At 47.5% G+C, this 17,000-nt stretch overlaps 1 protein-coding gene and 1 pseudogene across 1 annotated transcript in view; one reads left to right on the top strand and one right to left on the bottom strand.

Annotated features, from left to right (window-relative positions):
• The window catches only part of PRKCZ (protein kinase C zeta), a 608,643-nt gene that overhangs the window by 516,986 nt on the left and 74,657 nt on the right, over window positions 1–17,000 (bottom strand). The window lies entirely within an intron of this gene.
• LOC141111556 (U6 spliceosomal RNA) lies at window positions 14,883–14,947 on the top strand (annotated as a pseudogene).

The raw sequence follows: 17,000 nt of genomic DNA, 5'->3' as shown, positions 1-17,000 counted from the left end.
TCTCCTTTGCTTTTATATGCATTTTTACATTGGAGTTAAGCCATCCAGGATGTTTGTTCGCTCTTTTAAATTTATTACCCAATGGGATACATTGGCTAATGCCCTTAAAGCAAACCCATCTCTCCTCCGTATTCTTTGTTCCTAATATTTTATCCCAATTTATGCCTTTTAGCAAGGTTTGTAGTTTAGGGAAGTTGGCTCTTTTGAAATTCAGTGTCTTTGTGTTCCCTTCATGTTTCCTATTTGTGTGATTTATACTGAAACTAATTGACCTGTGATCGATGTTACCTAAATTGCCCCGTATTTCCACATCTGTTATCAGGTCTGTATTGTTGGTAATCAGTAGATCTAGTAATGTTTTATTTCTAGTTGGTGCGTCTACCATCTGACCCATAAAATTGTCCTGCAAGACACTAAGGAACTGGCGAGCCTTAAATGAATGCGCGGTTCCCTCCGCCCAGTCTATGTCTGGATAATTAAAATCCCCCATTATGATAACACTTCCCATCCTTGCTGCTAATCCAATTTGTGGTAGGAGATCCGTCTCCATTTCCTCCCTCAGGTTAGGGGGCCTATAGCATACTCCCAGTATTATTTTCCCCTTAGCTTCATCCCTTTGGAGCTCTACCCATAAAGATTCCACCTCCTCCCTAGCCCCCTCAGTGATGTCATCTCTCACATTCACTTGTACATTATTCTTGATATATAGGCATACCCCTCCCCCTTTTTTACCCTCTCTATCCTTGCGGTATAGGGTATACCCTTGAATGTTTGCCAGCCAATCATGAGAGCTGTTGAACCAGGTCTCTGAAATTCCCACAAAATCCAAATCCTCCTTGTACAACAGTATCTCTAGTTCACCCATCTTGTCCGCCATGCTCCTGGCATTGGTGAACATGCCACATAGTTTAGACCGGTCGCATATTGTCCTCGTATTGGGTGTTTCAAGATTGCAACTAGGACTTGCTACTATACTCACCTTGTGTTTTTGTGCTTTGGTTAACCTACCACTAATGCCCCCAATACTACCCTCTGGAATATCTTCCGCGCTGGCTATCACTGTCTCTGGACCCTCCCCCCCATCGCCTAGTTTAAAAACCCCTCTAACTTTTTGGCCACCTTCATTCTCAGCAGATCTGCACCCTCCTCATTTAGGTGCAGTCCGTCCCTTCTATAGTACCGGTTACCGACTGAGAGGTCGGCCCATCCTCCAGGAACCCAAACCCCTCCTTACTACACCAGCTCTTCAGCCACTTGTTTACTTCCCTAATCTCCCTCTGCCTTTCTGGTGTGGCTCGATGTACCGGTAGTATTCCTGAGAACACTACCTTGGAGGTCCTTTTCCTCAATTTAGCTCCTAAGTCCCTAAAATCGTTCTTTAGGACACTCCATCTGCCTCTGACTTTGTCATTGGTGCCAACGTGCACCATGACAGCCGGGTCTTCCCCAGCCCCTCCCAGTAATCTGTCCACAAGATCCGTGATGTGCTGAACCTGAGCGCCCGGTAGACAACATACTGTTCGGCACTTCTGGTCTTGGTTACAGATTGCCCTCTCTGTCCTTCTAAGAATTGAGTCCCCTACCACCAGAATCTGTCTTTCCTTTCCCTTTGCTGCCCCCCCCACTCTCACTGGAGGAGTTCTTCCCCTGGCAGCTAAGAGAGACCCTCATCTCCAGCAGTGCTGGTCCCTGACTGGTTTCACCAATGTCACTCAATGGTGCGTACTTATTGGGATGCTCCAGTCCTGGATCGGCCTCTCTGGCACTTCCCCCTCTACCCCTCCTGACTGTCACCCATCTACCTCTTTGCTAGTGCCTGCACCTCTTTGTCTCCACCCGCCTCTGTGCTGGCCCCTGCCGGCACCTGCCTTGTACGTTCCTGGCTCACCTTTAGTATGGAGATGAGAAGAGATATTGGGCGATAGCTCCCACACTGAGTCGGGTCTTTACCCTCTTTGGGGATAACTGATATATGGGCTAGTAGAGTTGAATCGTGAAGTTTACCTGCCTTACTGAGATTGTTGAAAAGTTTAACCATTTGTGTACCTAGTGAAGGAAGCAGGGTCTTGTAATATTGTGTAGTTAGGCCATCCGGTCCGGGTGCTTTCCCAGGTTTGGTGTTACCTATTTCTGCCTGTAGTTCTAGAAGGGTGATGGGGTCTTCTAACTGTTTGCGTGCTTCGGTCGGTAAGGCCGGCATAAGGGAGGATGTTATGTATTCCGTTATTCGCTCAAGGGGGGGGGGGGGTTGAGGCATGGGCAGATTATATAGCGATGCGTATTATGATTTAAACGCTTGGGAAATTTATTGGGGTAGGGTGGCAATCTGTTCCGCAGCGGATGATATCCGCGGTATGTATGAAGCAGCTCTTTGTGTACGCAATGTCTGAGCCAAGAACCTGCCACATTTATTCCCTGATTCATAGACCTTTTTGCAGCAAATTTGGAGTGTGGCTTTTGCTTTAAAGTGGAGAAGGTCTGTGATCTGTTTGCGTGTGATGTCTAATGCCGCGTACACACGGTCGGACTTTCTATCCTACTTGGTCCGGCACACTTTCCGACGGACTTTGTCCGCCAGGTGCGCCGGACTTTAAAACGGACGGACTTGCCCACACACGCCGGGACTTTCCGGCGGGCTAAGTCCGCCCGTCTTTCCGACGGACTTTCGCCGGAGTTCCGGCGGACTTTCAGAATGAACGGACTTGCCCACACACGGACAAGTCCGTTCATTTTGAACGTGACTCAGGTGCGACGGGACTAGAAAAGGATGTCAATCTTGCCGCTTTTATCGGCGAGATTGACACCTTGCGAGCCCCGTCGCGGGGCATACCAGGCCCTTAGGTCTGGTATGGATTATAAAGGGGAACCCCTACGCCGAAAAAACGGCGTGGGGCCCCCCCTAAAATCCATACCAGACCCCGATCCGAGCACGCAGCCTGGCCGGTCAGGAAAGGGGGTGGGGACGAGCGAGCGCCCCCCCCCCCCCCCTCCTGAACCGTACCAGGCCGCATGCCCTCAACATGGGGGGTGGGTGCTTTGGGGGAGGGGGGCGCCCTGCGCCCCCCCCCAAAGCACCTTGTCCCCATGTTGATGAGGACAAGGGCCTCTTCCCGACAACCCTGGCCGTTGGTTGTCGGGGTCTGCGGGCGGGGGCTTATCGGAATCTGGGAGCCCCCTTTAATAAGGGGGCCCCCAGATCCCGGCCCCCCACCCTATGTAAATGAGTATGGGGTACATGGTACCCCTACCCATTTACCTAGGAAAAAAGTGTAAGTAATAAAACACACTACACAGGTTTTTAAAATATTTTATTAAACAGCTCCGGGGGGGGGGGATCTTCCTCCGGCTTCGGGGGTCTTCTTCCGGCTTCGGGGGTCCCTCCGCTTCATCTTCTCCCGGCGTCCGGTTGGTTCTTCTCCGCTCTCCGGCCTCTTCTCCCGGTGTCGCAGGTCTTCGGCCGGCCCCTCCGCTGTCTTCATGTAGCTCTATTGCCAGCGGAGGTCCGGACTTCTTGGCTTCTCTTCTCTTCTCTTCCCCCAGATGTTGACACGACGCTCTCTCCGGCTGGACTGGTCTCTGAGGGCTGCGTTGTGACTTATATAGGCGGAGACCCCGCCCCCATATGATGTCACAGTCCCTGGGCATGCTGGGACTGTGACGTTTTAGGGGGCGTGGTTGACCACGCCCCCTAAAACGTCACAGTCCCAGCATGCCCAAGGACTGTGACATCATATGGGGGCGGGGTCTCCGCCTATATAAGTCACAACGCAGCCCTCAGAGACCAGTCCAGCCGGAGAGAGCGTCGTGTCAACATCTGGGGGAAGAGAAGAGAAGACAAGAAGCCAAGAAGCCAAGAAGTCCGGACCTCCGCTGGCAATAGAGCTACATGAAGACAGCGGAGGGGCCGGCCGAAGACCTGCGACACCGGGAGAAGAGGCCGGAGAGCGGAGAAGAACCAACCGGACGCCGGGAGAAGATGAAGCGGAGGGACCCCCGAAGCCGGAAGAAGACCCCCGAAGCCGGAGGAAGATCCCCCCCCCCCCCGGAGCTGTTTAATAAAATATTTTAAAAACCTGTGTAGTGTGTTTTATTACTTACACTTTTTTCCTAGGTAAATGGGTAGGGGTACCATGTACCCCATACTCATTTACATAGGGTGGGGGGCCGGGATCTGGGGGCCCCCTTATTAAAGGGGGCTCCCAGATTCCGATAAGCCCCCGCCCGCAGACCCCGACAACCAACGGCCAGGGTTGTCGGGAAGAGGCCCTTGTCCTCATCAACATGGGGACAAGGTGCTTTGGGGGGGGGGGGCGCAGGGCGCCCCCCTCCCCCAAAGCACCCACCCCCCATGTTGAGGGCATGCGGCCTGGTACGGTTCAGGAGGGGGGGGGGGCGCTCGCTCGTCCCCACCCCCTTTCCTGACCGGCCAGGCTGCGTGCTCGGATCGGGGTCTGGTATGGATTTTAGGGGGACCCCACGCCGTTTTTTCGGCGTAGCGGGGTTCCCTTTATAATCCATACCAGACCTAAGGGCCTGGTATGCCCCGCGCTCGCCGCAATAGGAAGATTTGTTTTTCCTATTGCAGCGAGCGCGAGATGCAATACCCTGCCCTCGTGTCGTATTTGGTCTGTCGGACCAGCCTACACACGAGCAGGCTTTCCGTCGGACCAGCACACACACGAGCGGACTTTCCGCCCGAAACTGAGTCCGACGGAAAGATTTGAAACTTTCTTCAAATCTAGGTCCGGCGGGCTTTTGGGAAGAAGTCCGCCGGAAAAGTCCGCCGCCACCCACACACGGGCGGATTGTCCGGCACACTCTGGTCCGCCGGACCAAGTATGCCGGAAAGTCCGACCGTGTGTACGCGGCATAACTCACTTTCTAATGGTCTAGTCTGAGTCTGTTTGTGTTTAGTCTCCAATTGTTGCAGTTTGGAGAGTAGAGAGGTAAGTTGGGCCGCTCTCTGTCTTTTGATTCTCGATCCATGTTTAATGAGTATACCGCGTACTACCGCCTTGTGGGTTTCCCATATCACTCCCATATCGCTGTCCACAGTGTCATTAGTTTGGAAGAAGTGACCTATTTCCTTTGTCACATCTGCCAACACCTCTGGATCTTGCAGAAGGCTCTCGTTGAACCTCCATGGCTTCCGTTGCCTATTTTGGTCGTCCGTCAAAGCATATCTGAGTGTGACCAGGGCATGGTCCGACCACGTGATAGAGCCTATGCTGGCGTCTTTGATTGCTTGTAATTGACTGTGGGGAATCAGGAAGTAATCTATCCGTGAGTAAATGTGGTGGGGGCGGGAGTAAAATGTATAGTCACGCTCGCCTGGGTGGAACAGGCGCCAAGCGTCAATCAATTGGGTGTTGTGCAGGGTTGTTTGAATCGTTTTCCGCGAGCCTCGGGGTATGGACGTCTTTCCTGTCGAGGAATCTTCTTCTGGAACTAGAGGGATGTTAAAGTCGCCACCCACTATAAGCTGCCCCTCTGAGAATTTCTGTAGTTGTTCAAGGTGTTTTTTGATGAAGATGTCTTGGTTACTGTTTGGTGTGTATAAATTTGCAATAGTTACCTTCACGTCTCCTATCAAACCTTTGAGGAACAAAAGCCGACCCAGTGGATCTGTTTTCATGTTGATTAGTGTCCAGGGAATTCTAGCTGAGATTAAAATTGAGACCCCTCTAGATTTGGTTTCTGAGTAGGTTGAGTGGTACACTTTTGGGTAATATCTACTCTTTAGTACAGGAAAGGTATCACCCCGAAAAGTGCGTCTCTTGCAGCAGGGTTATGTCGGCTTTCATGCGTCGCATATCATGCGACAGCATCCTTCTCTTTTCAGGGATGTTGAGTCCCTTAGCATTTAATGTGATGAGGTTTAGTACATCCATTGTCGTGGGGAGGTGGGTGGGAAGGGGGGGGGTGAGGGTGTCAGGTTAGGTAGGTAAGATCAGAAAAATAGTTATGAGGGGGGAAGAAATAGAGATAGAGAGAAACAATAAAACAGCCCCTTAGGGGTAAGAAATAGGTTATTGCCAAGAGTGGTGATCTAAGTGGGCACCCCCTGGGCAGATATACAACTAAAGTGTTAACAAAAATTTGCTATAACGCTCTCCAGTTAAGAAAAGATAACTGATCTAAGAGCATAGTCCTATGTGGGAGTATGTTCAGCAAGAGCCAGTGGGGGGAGCCCTAGCCCCCCCCAGCCCCCGCGACCACATTTATTTCTTGCATTGTGAGCAGCTAATGTGTTCCACATAGTAACAGGAAAATATGTAAATAGATCAAGAATAGGCAGGGATTCAGATCACTGACACTAGACATCACGTTATATGTAATATTATTATAAAAATTCAGTAATGACAATACAACTGTCCTGGAATAAAATAGAATCAAATAAAATACACACAGGCTGATAAACAGGCCCATTAACCACTTGAGCCCCGGACCATTATGCTGCCTAAGGACCAGAGGTCTTTTTCCAATTTGGCACTGCGTCGCTTTAACTGCTAATTGCGCGGTTATGCAATGCTGTACCCAAACGAAATTTGCGTCCTTTTCTTCCCACAAATAGAGCTTTCTTTTGATGGTATTTGATCACTTCTGCAGTTTTTATTTTTTGCGCTATAAACGGAAAAAGACCGAAAATTTTGAAAAAAAATGATATTTTCTACTTTTTGTTATAAAAAAAATCCAATAAACTCAATTTTAGTCATACATTTAGGCCAAAATGTATTCGGCCACATGTCTTTGGTAAAAAAAATGTCAATAAGCGTATATTTATTGGTTTGCGCAAAAGTTATAGCGTCTACAAACTAGGGTACATTTTCTGGAATTTACACAGCTTTTAGTTTATGACTGCCTATGTCATTTCTTGAGGTGCTAAAATGGCAGGGCAGTACAAAACCCCCCCAAATGACCCCATTTTGGAAAGTAGACACCCCAAGGAAATTGCTGATAGGCATGTTGAACCCATTGAATATTTATTTTTTTTGTCCCAAGTGATTGAATAATGACAAAAAAAAAAAAAAAAAAAAATATTTACAAAAAGTTGTCACTAAATGATATATTGCTCACACAGGCCATGGGCCTATGTGGAATTGCACCCCAAAATATATTCAGCTACTTCTCCTGAGTACGGGGATACCACATGTGTGGGACTTTTTGGGAGCCTAGCCGCGTATGGGACCCCGAAAACCAATCACCGCCTTCAGGATTTCTAAGGGTGTAACTTTTTGATTTCACTCTTCACTGCCTATCACAGTTTCGGAGGCCATGGAATGCCCAGGTGGCACAACCCCCCCCCAAATGACCCCATTTTGGAAAGTAGACACCCCAAGCTATTTGCTGAGAGGCATACTGAGTCCATGGAATATTTTATATTTTGACACAAGTTGCGGGAAAGTGACACTTTTTTTTTTTTTTTTTTTTTTTTTTGCACAAAGTTGTCACTAAATGATATATTGCTCACACAGGCCATGGGCCTATGTGGAATTGCACCCCAAAATACATTTAGCTGCTTCTCCTGAGTATGGGGATACCACATGTGTGGGACTTTTTGGGAGCCTAGCCGCGTACGGGGCCCCGAAATCCAATCACCGCCTTCAGCGTTTTTAAGGGCGTGAATTTTTGATTTTACTCTTCACTGCCTAACACCGTTTCGGAGGCCATGGAATGCCCAGGTGGCACAAACCCCCCCCAAATGACCCCATTTTGGAAAGTAGACACCCCAAGCTATTTGCTGAGAGGCATGGTGAGTATTTTGAAGCTCTCATTTGTTTTTGAAAATGAAGAAAGACAAGAAAAAACTTTTTTTTTTTTTCTTTTTTCAAATTTCAAAACTTTGTGACAAAAAGTGAGGTCTGCAAAATACTCACTATACCTCTCAGCAAATAGCTTGGGGTGTCTACTTTCCAAAATGGGGTCATTTGGGGGGGTTTTGTGCCACCTGGGCATTCCATGGCCTCCGAAACTGTGATAGGCAGTGAAGAGTGAAATCAAAAATTCACGCCCCTTAGAAAGCCTGAAGGCGGTGCTTGGTTTTCGGGGTCCCGTACATGGCTAGGCTCCCAAAAAGTCTCACACATGTGGTATCCCCGTACTCAGGAGAAGCAGCAGAATGTATTTTGGGGTGTAATTTCACATATTCCCATGGCATGTTTGAGCAATATATCATTTAGTGACAACTTTGTGCAAAAAAAAAAAAAAAAAAAAAAAATTTGTCTCTTTCCCGCAACTTGTGTCGCAATATAAAATATTCCATGGACTCGACATGCCTCTCAGCAAATAGCTTGGGGTGTCTACTTTCCAAAATGGGGTCATTTGGGGGGGTTTTGAACTGTCCTGGCATTTTATGCACAACATTTAGAAGCTTATGTCACACATCACTCACTCTTCTAACCACTTGAAGACAAAGCCCTTTCTGACACTTATTTTTTACATGAAAAAGTTTTTTTTTTTTTGCAAGAAAATTACTTTGAACCCCCAAACATTATATATTTTTTTAAAGCAAATGCCCTACAGATTAAAATGGTGGGTGTTTCATTTTTTTTTTTCACACAGTATTTGCGCAGCGATTTTTCAAACGCATTTTTTGGGGAAAAAACACACTTTTTTAAATTTTAATGCACTAAAACACACTATATTGCCCAAATGTTTGATGAAATAAAAAAGATGATCTTAGACCGAGTACATGGATACCAAACATGACATGCTTTACAATTGCGCACAAACGTGCAGTGGCAACAAAATAAATACATTTTTAAAAGCCTTTAAAAGCCTTTACAGGTTACCACTTTAGATCTACAGAGGAGGTCTACTGCAAAAATTACTGCCCTCGATCTGACCTTCGCGGCGATACCTCACATGCATGGTGCAATTGCTGTTTACGTTTGACGACAGACCGCCGCTTGCGTTCGCCTTAGCGCAAGAGCAGGGGGCGACAGGGGTGCTTTTTTTTTTTTTTTTTTTTTTCTTTATTATTTTTTTGCTTTTTTATCTTATTTTTAAACTGTTCCTTTCATTTTTTTTTTTTTTAAATCATTTTTATTGTTATCTCGGGGAATGTAAATATCCCCTATGATAGCAATAGGTAGTGACAGGTACTCTTTTTTGAAAAAATTGGGGTCTATTAGACCCTAGATCTCTCCTCTGCCCTCAAAGCATCTGACCACACCAAGATCGGTGTGATAAAATGCTTCCCCAATTTCCCAATGGCGCTATTTACATCCGGCGAAATCTAAGTCATAAAATGCTCGTAGCTTCCGGTTTCTTAGGCCATAGAGATGTTTGGAGCCACTCTTGTCTCTGATCAGCTCTATGGTCAGCTGGCTGAATCACCGGCTGCATTCTCAGGTTCCCTGTTGAGACAGGAGAGCCAGAGAAAAACACGGAAGACGGTGGGGGGGGGGGGGGCATTCCCTCCCACGGCTTGTAAAGGCAGTCTAGAGGCTAATTAGCCGCTAGGATTGCTTTTACATGAAAGCCGACCGCTGGCTGAAAAGAATGATACCAAGATGATACCTAAACCTGCAGGCATCATTCTGGTATAACCACTCAAAGTTGTGAATGGCGTACCTGAAGACAAAAAAATGGTTAACAATAAAGCACAGTAAACAATAAAGTATAAATAATTACATACCTGAAAAACAAACATGATAAAACATAATAACAATAACAATAACAATAACAATAAAACACTGCAGAATAGAATACAGTAAAAAAAGAGCAGAACAATAGAGAGAGAGAATAGAGAGAGAGAACAATAAAACGACAACTATTTTTTTTTATTTTATATATATATTTTTTTTTTTTACACTTTTTTTGTAACTAACTTTTATAACTGTAACCGGTTCCAGGTTCGGGTCTCTCAAAATGCGATGGCATCTTGGGAGACCCTGTGAAAGTGTGCCTAGTCTGTGCAATGCTGTACCCTACGCTAATACTCAACTAGTGTATGGTAGCGTTCAAAACATTCACCAATGCAAAGACCAGGATTGTCAGGACAGAAGGGACAATAATAGCGGGTGTCACGCCTATATCCGCGTTTGCTGCAGACACAACATCTTTTTGGGGGGGGTTCGTTGGGTAGGGGTACTCGGGAGCACATAAAAATGCCTCTCATGCAGCCGACTGCATTTCGTTGGGGGATGTGAATGGGGGAAGTACGGGCGCTGCAGAAGCGGTGGGTTCCCAATTAGGATTGGCGAATGCAGCAGGAAGGGCACTATGGGCACGACGGGCCTGTGTTTGTCTTTTTGGTGGCAGCGGGACACTACTTGTGCTTGCCACCTCACCAGCTTGAACTGCACTTATGGGACTCGCCACGTCACCAAGTGTTACTGCAGTGCTGGTTTGACTACGACCGGGGTGTACTAGGCCGCTGGTGCTTGCCAGTTCAATAAAAAGCTTCCAAAAAAACTGTTAGCGATCGCAGGGATCAGGCCTGACTCTGCGAACGCTGCAGTTATGCGTTTAGTGTTTTGTAAGTGACAGTGATCGATCGATACTGCACTTGGGTGGGCTGGACTGGGCCGGGCGGAGGGGCAAAACGCAGGTGCTAGCAGGTATCTGGGTTGATCCCGCTAACACTGCGTTTTTGGGAACCCTAAACTGCTGGGGACGCTAGTATAGATCTGATCTGATCGGATCAGATATTGATCCGTTCAGATACTATACCACTAAAGGAGGCGTATGCTGCGTGCGTGGGTGTTAGTGGTACTGGCGCTAACCTGACGCTGCCTGGGGCCGGTGCTTGCTAGTTCACCAAAATGCTACCAAAAAAACTGTTAGCGATCGCAGGGATCAGGCCTGACTCTGCGAACGCTGCAGTTATGCGTTTAGTGCCTTGTAAGTGTCAGTGATCGATCGATACTGCACTTGGGTGGGCTGGGCTGGGCCGGGCGGAGGGGCACAACGCAGGTGCTAGCAGGTATCTGGGCTGATCCCGCTAACACTGCGTTTTTGGGAACCCTAAACTGCTGGGGACGCTAGTATAGATCTGATCGGATCAGATATTGATCCGATCAGATACTATACCACTAAGGGAGGTGTACGGTGCGTGCGTGGGTGTTAGCGGTACTGGCGCTAACCTGACGCTGCCTGGTGCTTGCTTGCCAGTTCACCAAAATGCTACCAAAAAAACTGTTAGCGATCGCAGGGATCAGGCCTGACTCTGCGAACGCTGCAGTTATGCGTTTAGTGTTTTGTAAGCGACAGTGATCGATCGATACTGCACTTGGGTGGGCTGGGCGGAGGGGCAAAACGCAGGTGCTAGCGGGTATCTGGGCTGATCCCGCTAACACTGTGTTTTTGGGAACCCTAAACTGCTGGGGACGCTAGTATAGATCTGATCAGATCAGATATTGATCCGATCAGATACTATACCACTAAGGGAGGCGCATGCTGCGTGCGTGGGTGTTAGCGGTACTGGCGCTAATCTGACGCTGCCTGGGGCGACGCATATCACCGCCGGGCGATCAGGGGGCTAAACCTTTATTAGGTAATAAACGGCGGGTGCCCTGACACTATAAAAAATAAACGAACTAACCTGCGTCACCCGTAACGGTTATACGGTGATCAGTGGTGAAAGGGTTAACTAGGGGGCAATCAAGGGGTTAAAACATTTATTAGATAGTATATGGGGGTCCCTGTCACTATAAAACGCTGACGGCGAACCTAAATATTTACCTCACTAACTAGCGTCACCAGCGACACTAATACAGCGATCAGAAAAATGATCGCTTAGCAACACTGGTGACAGGGGGTGATCAAGGGGTTAAAACTTTATTAGGGGGGGTTAGGGGGGTACCCTAGACCTAAAGGGGGGTAATACTCACTGTTCCAACACTGTAACTGTCACAAACTGACGCTATGCAGTAATCAGAAAAAAAAAAAAAAAAAAAAAAAAAAAACCTGCTGGTGTCAGTTTGTGACAGGGGGGGGGGGGGGGGTGATTGGGGGGGGATCGGGGGGCGATCGGGGGGGGGATCGGGGTGTTTTGTATGCCTGGCATGTTCTACTGTGTGTGTAGTGTGTTGTGCACTCACATTGATGTCTTCTCCCCTCGGCGCTGGAACGGAAAATACCGAGCCGAGGGGAGATGACATCATTTCCTTTGCTGCTGTTTAGCATACAGCAGCAAAGGAGTGTTCCCATTGGCCGGCGGCGATCGCGAGGGGGGGGCCACGAACGGATGGCCTCCCCCTCATCTCGGATCGCCGGGGAACAGAACGGGACCGCTTCGGGCACCGGGGGGGGGTCCGATCGGACCCCCCACCCGCGAGAGGCAAATCACGTACATGTACGTGATTTTGCCTGCCCGTGCCGCCTTGCCGACGTAAATCGGCGTTAGGCGGTCCTTAAGTGGTTAACTTTAAACTCTTAAACTTGCCCCGAGCAAGCTGTCTCCCCCCTACAGTCAATCTAAAAGTGCGGCATCCCATTGTGCTACTTTTTTTTTTTTTTTTTATTTATATAAATTTTTCAATACAAAATTACAACAGCATGTAGCTCTCCTCCAACAGAGAGACTACGACCTCACTATTAATATCAACATTCCATTACAAACCCAGATCTATTTCCCCCCTCCCCTCCATCCCCCCTCCCCTCTGCAGATTTGGAGTACTCCTGTTCAACCTGGGCTGTCCGGGGTCCCTTCTCAGTCAGTCCCACCTTGTCACCTCCTCCAGGTAGCTCCATGTACTTTTATACATCCGCCATCCTGCCCATTTATCACCCCGGTTTTCCCCCTCGTCCAGAAACAGTCCCTCTCCGTCCACTCCCTCCATGTTATATGTCTCGTTTATACAGAAGAGCCAATCTCGTATATTTGGACTATCTGGTTCGAGCCAGTTCTTCGCGATCTGTCTCTTAGTCAGGTCCAACAGTATGGGGACTGCCGAATTTTGATATTGCTTGATGGGCTCCTCTGTACCGTGAAACAGACATACCCATGGATCCTCTACCACAGTTTTACCCGTGATAGTTTTGATCAATTCTATTATTTTTTTCCAGAAGGTTTTGATGGCAGCACACTCCCACACTTCCTCCAACATTCTTCTGATTTCGCCGGATCGAACTTATTCAATTTGTCTGGGGTGGCATACCACCTTGCTAGGCATTTGAAATCTATCTCAGTCCTCTTACTGTCTACTGCTGATTTGTGTAACATCTTCAAAATTTTCAGAAATGTGGAATTACTACACCGTGACCCTAGTTCCCTTTCCCAAGCCTTAATATACTGAGGCACCTCTCCAGCTCCCCTCTCTCACTCAAAATTTTATAAATTTGTGAAACCAAGCCCCTCTGATGCTCCCCCTCACAGAGCTGCTCCAGGGCCTGTATTCTTCCACCCCTCTGAGAGGTTTCGGCAATTTCCCAATAAATATAGACAGCTGGAGGTACCTCCATGAAAAGATTCTCAGGCTTCGCTTTTAATTCAGAATAAGTGCATATTTCCCCCTCTCTAATTACATCTCTTATTTGTAAGCTATCCATTTTGATCCAGTTCCCTCCCATCTCCCTCCTCCCTGGTGCAAAAAAAATGTTTTCTTTAAGGTATATCAAAGGTGAGTTGTATGTTCACTTATTTTGCATGTGAACCTGATCCCACACCTTCAAAGCATTATGTGTCGGCGTCTCCGTGTTTAGTGCTCTATATTTGGGTGGGTCCCAAATTATGTGACTTAAATCCTTACTACTCATAAAGTGTTTTATATCTACCCACCTCCTTTCTAGACCCCCCTTAGACCATTCTATGACTCGTGTCAATACCACCGCTTTATAATATTTATGAAAATCAGGCAGCGACAGCCCTCCTTTCTCTTTCCTCCTACTCAGGACAGATCTAGCAATTCGGAGCTTTTTGCCACCCCAGACAAACCTCAATATTAGGCCCCTTAAAGCCCTAAAGTACACCTGGGGGAGGGGGATAGGGAGCATCTGGAACTTGTACAGAATTTTGGGCATTATAGTCATTTTCACCGCATTAATGCATCCGAACCATGAAAGGGGGCGATAGGCCAGAACTCCAACCTCTCGTCTAATTTCGTCTAACAAGGAGATATAGTTATTCAATTACAGTTCCTTCAGGTTATTCGATAGCTTGACCCCCAGGTAACTAATCCCTTCCTCCAAGGGAAGGGGAAAGACCCTACAAGGCTCTCCTCCTCCTCTTTTCTCATATTCATATTTAGCACCTCCGACTTCCCGAGATTGATTTTAAAGTTTGAAATCTCCCCAAATCTTTTCAGGTTCTTCAAGATGTTCGGGATCGTAGTCCTAGGATTTGTAATAAAAAACATCACGTCATCTGCGAAGGCCGCTAATTTGTGTTCCTCTGATCCTATCCTCACCCCCCTGCAGTCTGGATCCCTACGGATGACAGATAATAGTGGTTCTAAGGTTAGGACAAATAGAAGGGGGGACAGTGGACACCCCTGCCTAGTGCCATTCTCCATCCGGACGGACTCTGAGGTCACGCCATTAGTCTTCACGAATGCCGTTGGACTGGTGTATAGTATTTTCACCCAAGAGATTAATCTCTGGCCCATCCCTATTATTTCTAGGGTTTTGAACATCCACCCCCAGTCTACCCTGTCAAACGCTTTTTCTGCGTCCAGTGACAGGAATAGAACTGGGGGCCCCCCTCGTTTGATGGACTCTACCAGGAGCACAGACCTCACTCCATTGTCTCTACTCTGTCTTCCCGGTACAAACCCCACCTGGTCTGGGTGAACCAGGGAAGTCATTTTATCTCTTAATCTCCCTGCCAGGACTTTAGCGAATAACTTTACATCGGCATTTAATAATGAAATGGGTCTATAGCTCGAACACAGCTCCCTATTCTTATCTTCTTTATGGATTAATGTTATAGCCGCTATTTGCTTCGGCAGCACATATACTAAAATTGGAACGATACAGAGAAGATTAGCATGGCCCCTGCGCATTGTGCTACTTCTTTACGGGTCTATGTCTACAACATCCCGACATACTATCTCCTTGGAGTACTAAAACTCGGTCCCTCCCCCCGTTTATCTTCCCTCCTTCATATGGCGGAATACTTGACTCTCCATGCTGTTTAAAATGTCCACATCAACCTGAGGGGCTCATTGTAAAATTATTTCTACATTTGTGAGATTATGATTTAGACCGTTGTGGTACATGCCCGGGTATACAGACCACAGTTAATCAACCATAAGGTGAGCACCCTGCTTTATCAGAAAACATGTGGGCTGGAAGCATCCTCACACCTATGAATGTATGTATCCCATCGGGTACTTCCCTGAGTGACTCCCTGTTCCAGAGAAGGCATTTGGACACTCGCAGGGGTCAGTAAAGACTTCCTTTTCCCCACTGGTCTCCTGCAGGCGGTCCGTCTCCAAAGTCACTCATTCCTTGTTCCAGGAGGGGGCTGGGGATGTTCTTCAGGGGGTCCCCATGAGGATAAAGAGTGAAGAGTTAATGTCAATGCCGGGCCCCTGGGTGGCCAGGGATTGCCGTGTTTAATCCCTCTTTGCAGGAATAAGCAAGCGATCCCATCGGGGGAGTAAGGACAGTTCAGCATGCACAATCTGTCAGGTTGCCTCCTCTCTCAGGAGATCTAACCTCGGGGGGGGATTAGCGAGGTCCCTGTCTTGTGGCAGTCCAGTGGGGCAAGCTCTCGATCAGTGGGGTAAACAAGCAGTCTGTGTGCAAAAAATTGACTAAGGTGTGCTCTTATGACTCACGTGACCTGTTGTTGGAAGGCGCTCGGGGTCCCCCTCTGGGTCTCCAGTCTCCAGGCAATTACTTGCATCACCCCCCTGTATACTTACCTATCTCAATCCAGCACTGCGCCCATCTGCAGCAGCTCTATCCTTCCTCTTTGCCAACAGAGGCAGTAGCGAGAGCCACTGGCTCTAGCTGTTTCAATCAAACCCTGTGATCAGAGAGCGGGGGGCAGGGCTGAGTCAATAGGTGCACACTGCCTGACTCAGGGGTCCAGCCTGCAGATGTGCCCTGATAACAAGCGGCTTGCTATGGGGGCACACAAAGAAAAGGAGGAGCAAATAGCACCAGTGGGGGACAGTAGGAGAGGAGGTTCGTGGCCACTCTATGCAATACCATTGCACAGAGCAGGAAAGGCTGGGTTCACACTAATTCGATTGCAGACATCACATGTGATTTGCATTAGAGATGCGCATCTTCACTGGTCTCACGATTAGATTACGACTATCCTGTCAACGATTGATTCTGCGATGCATCACGTTTACTGCCCATGGTTTTCATCCAAAAAAATTCAAGCAGTCAGAACTCCATTTTTTTTATCTGTTCTTAAAAAAAAAAAAAAAAAAAAAAAGGAGGACAGCACTCCCTGCATGTAACAAAGTCTAAACACAGCAGACAACAACTTAAACAGGAACTCCAGGCTCCCCCACCCCAAAATACTACAGAGACTGCAGACCTACCACAACAGAGGGTCAGAGACTGCAGACCTACCACAACAGAGGGTCAGAGACTGCAGACCTACCACAACAGAGGGTCAGAGACTGCAGACCTACCACAACAGAGGGTCAGAGACTGCAGACCTACCACAAGAGATGGTCAGAGACTGCAGACATATTACAGGAGATGGTCAGCAGGTAAGTATGATATCTTTTTTATTTTAAAGAAAAAAAATAATAATACCCTTTAGTATCACTTTAAAAATCATGGGTGAGTCTTTTGGCAGCAACTTGGATAGAAAACAGGTCAACATCACTGAAAAAAAAAAAAAGGCATTTCAAAATTTCAAATCAGCAAGAAGTACAGGGGGTCCCCGGGTTACAAACAAGATAGGGACTTTAGGTTTGTTCTTAAGTTGAATCTGTTTGTAAGTCGGAACAGGTAAATTTTTTAAGTGTAGCTCCAGCCAAAAAATCAATTTTTAAGTTTTGTAGATAGCATAGGGAATGGTTATCACCCCTGTAACATTTGTTTTGCTGTCTGTGCCCCTGTTCAGAAGATTTCACCTCACTTTC

This window comes from Aquarana catesbeiana, linkage group LG10, assembly GCF_042186555.1.
Source record: "Aquarana catesbeiana isolate 2022-GZ linkage group LG10, ASM4218655v1, whole genome shotgun sequence".
NCBI lineage: Eukaryota > Metazoa > Chordata > Amphibia > Anura > Ranidae > Aquarana > Aquarana catesbeiana.
The sequence above is the reverse complement of the archived record's forward strand: the minus strand, read 5'-3'. Positions and strand labels throughout refer to the sequence as shown.